The sequence below is a fragment of the Otolemur garnettii genome, unplaced genomic scaffold, assembly GCF_000181295.1.
Source record: "Otolemur garnettii isolate 467f Iridium unplaced genomic scaffold, OtoGar3 scaffold00154, whole genome shotgun sequence".
In the NCBI taxonomy this organism is placed as follows: domain Eukaryota; kingdom Metazoa; phylum Chordata; class Mammalia; order Primates; family Galagidae; genus Otolemur; species Otolemur garnettii.
Genome location: NW_003852549.1, coordinates 3,327,035 through 3,333,860, shown reverse-complemented (window position 1 = coordinate 3,333,860; position 6,826 = coordinate 3,327,035). Strand labels below are relative to the sequence as shown.

At 39.9% G+C, this 6,826-nt stretch overlaps 1 pseudogene; it reads left to right on the top strand.

Moving 5' to 3' along the window:
* LOC100965764 overlaps nucleotides 1–6,826 on the top strand; it is an 85,877-nt pseudogene that overhangs the window by 76,329 nt on the left and 2,722 nt on the right.

The following is a 6,826-nucleotide window of genomic DNA, read 5'->3' as shown; positions in this document are numbered from 1 at the left end:
AAAAATCAGTGCGCCCACCTTGTGTAGTTACATGCTTTAAGAGAGCTTCAAGATGTTCCTTTTGAGAAGCAGTTCCAAGCTAACAAAGCTCCCTAATACCTCCCTTTCATACCTAATGAAAACTAAATATCACTAAGTACTTCCCTCAAAGAAACATAAAACCCTATGTACTGCTAACTGATTATTATACCTCAAAGGGTCGTGAGAGTGTATTTCAATGGGTCTGGGTATACCTCCTGGGACTCCTCTTATAAAAGCATCCATAAATCCAAGAACACATACGTCTTCCGGCTGTTCCAAATTTATGTAAGGTGTAACTAGAAGAAAGAGGTTATGTGAAAAGCCGTTAGTATTTTTTCTTAGATTATATCAAACAAGTTGTGCAATTTGTGAGATAAGCAAGAATTTATAACTCCTTTAGGCACTCTCTCAAACAATACTGCCTATAAACAAGAAAAAAAAAAGATTTAAAAGATAACTTTAGCATATTGAAAATTCAGTCTAAAGGTACAAATTTTTACTCCTTCTAAGAAAGAACACTGGCGTTCAGGATAACAGTGGCAGCAGCAGAAGGGATAGCACAATGAATTGAGTAAGAGAAAACCAAGCCCGGGGAGAATCCCTAGCTCTTCAGGTTTCAGGATACTTGCAGTCCTAAGCATGGAGCTCTACTGTTTTCCACAATATCTAGCTTACAGAAGCCGGTTATTTAATTAGAACTCTGCGATCCAAAAATTAAGACTTTTTCTTCCACATTGAAAAATTATTCTCTATGCACATTACCACAATTTCCCACCAAAATTTGCCCCCAAAATTGCTGTCCATTTTAAAACTTATTTTGACCTCAATGTTAAACTTTAAATGATCCTTAAATCCTCTCCCCCCCCCATGCATATACTGCAAATACTTTTATTTTTTTGTTTGAGAAAAAGTCTCTCATTTTGTTGATCTTGGGAGAGTGCCCTGTCATCACAGCTCACAGCAACCTCAAACTCTTGGGCTCAAGTGATTCTCTTATCTCCACCAAGTAGCTGGGACTATAGGCACCTGTCACAACACCCAGCTATTTTTAGAAATGAGGTCTCATTCTGGCTCAGACTGGTCTCAAAATCGTGAGGTCAGGCAATCCACCCGCCTCAGCTCCCAGAGTGCTAGGATTACAGGCATGAGCCACTTTTTTTTTTAAGAGATATTTAGAAGTCACGCATTGTAACTGAAAAGAGGGGAAAAGGCTTTCTAAGGTAAAGGAATTGATACGAAAGGTAATCTCTGAGCTGGGAGATAGGACAACTTGAGATGCAATTTTTGAAGATGGCCAAGAAGTGCAAGGCATGATTAGACTCAACCCTGTTTCCCACTACTACACATTTCTTACACCCAGTCCTCAATTAAAAATTCTTCCTATTTTAAACATATACTGGAAAACAAAATATTATTTAGCAGTCCAATGTTAGCAGATTCTTATAGACCCATTAACTTTTACGTCCCTAAACAATATTCTACCAGGCTAAATTTTAAAATTTCACTAACCTTTATTTTTCCTACAAGGAAAAATCACCAAAACTTCCTAAAGATTTCCAAAAGAATTCACTTCTGAGGCTACATGCTTTCTTTCATATGCTGCTGACAGAATGAAGATTACTGAAAGAGGAATTATTTCCAATAAGAGGGCAAGTCTGGAAATGTGGTAAATAACTATACATTTTTAGGAATCTGAACCTTTTTTGAGGACTGTTTACTATTAACTAGACTGTGCTTCTTTGAGTGTTTGTTTTCAGTTAAAGGCCAATGTTTTCAAATTCCCTGCGGTGACATACTACAGGAAAGAAAAGTGTAATGGCAAGATAAGTTTTGCTAAATTGCATAATTGCCTTGCATTTACATTCTGCTTTCAAAACAAATTAGAACCATCATGCTCACTTCTATTTTCCCCCATGCTTTTAAATTATAAATATGCTTAGTGTGAAGAGGTCTTTCCATAAATGATCACTGGAGTCTATGAAATAAGGAACTTAACATCTGATGACCACTCAAAACAGCACAAAATTCACAAACTTTTAACTTTTTTTCTTTTCTTTTTTTTTTTGGAGACAGGAGCCTCAAGCTATCCCCCGGGTAGAGTGCTGTGCCATCACAGCTCACAGCAACCTCCAACTCCTAGGCTCAAGCGAGTCTCCTGCCTCAGCCTCCTGAGTAGCTGAGACCACAGGCACCCACCACAATGCCTGGCTATTTTTTGGTTGCAGCTGTCATTGTTGTTTGGCAGGCCCAGGCTGGATTCAAGCCCGCCACCTTAGGTGTATGTGGCTGGTGCCTTAGCCACTTGAGCCACAGGCACTGAGCCTAACTTTTTAAATATATTCAAAAATTAAGACTTTTTCTTTCACATTTAAAAATTATTCTCTACATATACTACCACAATTTCCCACCAAAATCTGATGGAAATAAGGAACTTATGATCTGATGACTACTCAAAACAGCACAAAATTCACAGACTTTTAACTTTTTAAATATATAAAACTAGTACTCACTCACAAGACCCTACTAACAAGTAAAAACAAACAACATAATTTGTTTCTAGGACTATTCCCTGGCACCATCATTATACCAAAAAAAAAAAAAAAAGTGAATCTACTGGTGTTTTAAGTGGGGGGCGGTAGAAATTATCACGCCTGGCAAACACTGGAATTTAATCTGTTCAATTATATGAATTATCAGTAAACATTAGTGTTAATCCTCCTAAAGAACAAATATAACTGAAAGCAAAAACAACATACACTACAATGAACCTTCCATGACATCTGTAGACGTGGAACATCTTTCCCAGGGACAGAGGAAAACTTCTTTGACCCAAATCAGACTCTCTTCCAACAGTGATCAAAAATCCAAACTCTATTTTTATAAAGGTGAAAGTTTAATTTACATAAATATTCTAAAATGTCTCTAGTTAAAATTAAAAGCTCCATTTAAAAAATCATGTTTACCTATGGTTAAAGAAAGGAAAAATTATGGTCAAAAGTAATTTAAAAGAAGAAAAATTTTATCAAAAAACAAGTTAATAGAAAACACAGACTCTCCTCTTTAGAATATAACAAATATATAAAGAATGAAGGAAAATCAGCAATGTACCCATTAGTCCTTAGTTATATTCTGAAGGTTTACCAAAAAAAAAAGAAATCAAATTTTCACTTCCCTTTATAGTAAATCTTTTAAAAGAAATTTCTGTATTTGCTTCACCAAAACTAAATAATGCATTAATATTCCAGTAACACTACGTAAGAAACACTGAGAATGACCTTCCATAATTGACATTTTCTTACACTTGATACCTACACATCTGAAACTAATCAACAGTGAAGCTTTTATACATTACTTACCAAGTTCACAGAGTGCCATCTGGTGGTTAATATGATACATTAAGTTTTTCCTACATAAGGAAACTATCACTTTAGAAATAGATGACTACAGAAGGAAAAGCCAATTTTCTCTTTTTTGGCATTTATCTCACTTTAATCATCTGGTCTTAAAAACTTACTTCTCCATTCGACATCCAAACACTTCTTAAAGTCTCCCAAATTGCCACTGTTGCCTTCCTTCCCTGACATATGCCCTTCAGAGATAAAGCTTCTTTGTTTCTCTATTATAGCCCCATTCTTTGTCCAGCTTTTTCTGATTGCCAGGAAAAAAGGCCTTAAATCCAGACCTCCTTAGTTGAGAGCTTTTTAGTCGCTTCCTCTCAAAATAAAAATAATACCTACAATTTAGTGATGTGCCAACCATTGTACAATAAGTACCTATGTGAACAAACTGAATGTTCACAAAACTCTGTAAAATAGGCATTATTATTATACTCTTTTGACAGACAAGCAAACTGAAAGCTTATAAAGGCTTAAGGCGTTGTCAAATAAATCTGAATCAAGAGCCCACTTTAATCTTTTCTACTTTGAAGAAACTCATTTTTGAGACAGAGTCTCACTTTGTCACCCTCAGTAGAGTGCCATGGCATATTAGCTCACAGCAACCTCAAACTCTTAGGCTCAAGTGATCCTCTTGCTTCAGCCTCCCAAGTAGCTGGGACTATAGGCACCTGCTACAATGCCTGGCTATTTTTAGAGACAAGGGTCTCACTCTGGCTCAGGCTGATCTCGAACTCATGAGCTCAAGTGATTCACCTGCCTCGGCTTCCCAGAGTGCTAGGCGTGAGCCACCATGCCTGTCATAAGAAACTCATTTTTCACTATCATTGGAATTTAAAAAAAAAAAGAAAAAAGGAAATTTGCAAGAAAGAAGAAAGTCACCAACTTACGTAAGACAGGTCTACCCTGCAGGGCTTCCACTGTCTGAGTTAATACTGGAGATAATATGGCATGATTCTTGCATCAGTGTTCTGCATTCACCCGAACAATGATTAATGTTATAACTTTTGTTAAATTAAAACTGGCTCTTTATTATGTCCATTGTATACAAGGAGCCTAAATTCTATAGCAAACATGCCAGGAAAAAATGCTCAGAAAAACCTAGAAAATATGCCAATCAAGTCTAATTCATGCCTTCAAACAAACTAAAAGTTTAAGCTTAAGTAGTTATTTAACTTTAAGTGACCACATATGCTATCCGGTATACCCCAAGTCTGTATTTTATTATTACAAAAAACTACATTTTGAAGAAACCAACCGATGAACAAGTATTTCCTGAATAACCACCGTATAACCACCATATATTGGTGATCTAAGTTTGAGTGCACCTCCCCTTCTACCACCACGGCAGTGGTAGAGAGAGGGGACGAGTACTAAAGACATGACCAGTTCCTTTCCTCAGGAGCAATCTTTAGCAATGTGTTAAAAATGTTATTATGCATAACTGATATTTAGTAATGAAATTATAATTTCAAAGTAATTCAGATTTTAAACTCTCAAAAATCTCTACACCCAACATTTTATTTTACCATTCTAACTTTACCCATAAAATGCTTATTAAGTGCCTGCTATGTTCAACAAATTTGGAACTTGTTCAGAAACAGCCATCCTTTTGGTATACAAGGAATTCACGCCAGCAGCATATCAGGGCATGCACCGACTAAAGAAAAACATGAACAGCCTCGGAGAGCTCTTAGAATGACTTCACAGTCCCTCAGAGACAGAAACCCTGAGAGACAATGGCAGAACCACCCTTAGATTCGGTGCCCTTGCACCAGGCCTCCTGGGGGAGGGGGCTGCCTGTCCTGGAGTCTACCTCTCTCCTTCAGGAGTTAAATACAGCTGTGGTGACTTCTGCCTGGGAGGCTTTGTTGGCCTCCTGGGCCAGAATTGCAGCAAGGGCTAGGTCGTCCACTCAGGCAGTGGAATCTCCATAGGACGGTGATGTCAGGCGGCCTGTGGGAAATGGGAGACATCTCCCTCACAACACAGATGGTTAGGTTCACCTCCAGTTTCATGCAGGACAAGCCTGTGTTCCCAAAAAGCAGGAAGGGAAAGTGAACACACTCATATATACATTTAATACATATGATACTGCTAGTTAAATAATAATTACTCTTAGTATTTGTTTTAGCTACCATAATACACTGAATGGATTTGAGTTATAAAATAATAAATTACCTCTCTTTTTATATGACTTAAATGCAGAGCTAATTATAATTCAAGGACTCTTATATTGCTTTAAAAGTCTTTATTTGAATATATATTCAACTTTTCCCCCATAATTAAACAAAATTATAGGTTGTAAAATATCAGCATATGGTAAACTTTTTAAAAAACTTTATCATAGAAAACTTTTAACAAGGGAAATGGAGTGGGAGATGGGGGACAGTGGGCAGCGGTACCAAGGCCCCAACATCATTCACCAAGGACACAAGGGACCATCTACCTGGCTGGGGAGCACTAGGTGCTGCAGGGATTGGGGTGACCTGGGAGACAAAGGGGAGTGTGGCATGTGCAGCCAGGAGGAAAGGGCAGGGTGCCCCCTTCACCTCCTCTCCCTTTGACCTCAGAGATGTGGGTTCTGCTGAGAGGGAGGGGGCCAATGGGAGCTCAGGGGAGGGGTCATGTGGCCTTTCCTGGCAGCTGAGGCCAAGGAAGTTGGGAGGGGGGCTACAGAGAAAGAGGCAGTCCCCAGAGTCTACTCCCTCTTCCTAGGGCCCAGGCATCCTGGGTCCACTAACTCCCTACTGAGCTGACCACTCCCCCTATTCCTTGACACCACTCCCAGGGAGATGGCCCCACTGAAATAGGCATGCTGCTGCTAGAGAAGGAGACCAGAGGAGCCACCGAAAGAGTTCGTGGCTCTTTGGGGGAACAAGCCTTGTAGTGAGGAGCCCCTGTTCAAGGCCAAGCTGGAGCCTGCTAGACCCTCATTTCCAGATTCTGTCACTGTCACCATTGGTGATTAAGGGGGCTGATACCCCTGTAGGAGCTATACTACTCACTGAGAATGAACCAGAGAATCTTGATGGAGACGGGGACCTCCATGGAGACAGGATTTTACTGGACCATACCAAAAAGTCACTCCCTTCTTTCTCCCAGCAAGGGGGGTGCCTTCCCTAGTGGGACAAGATGTCAATGACGGGCCAGAAAATCACTTCCATCAGTCCAGAGTTTGGCTACGAGACTGCTGAGTATGCCTGGGGCCCAGGTAACTGCAGCAGCAGGGTCTGAACCCGCTTCAGCCACCACCAGCTGTGGGGGGGAGAGCTGCCCAAGGTCCACAGAGTCCACAAAACCATGTCCAAACCAGGCAATGGAAAGCCCCTAGACCGAGGAGCGGCTCCTGAAGTGCAGTATTTCCACCTGAATTACGACATACAGTCCTGGGGAAGGTGACCTTAGAT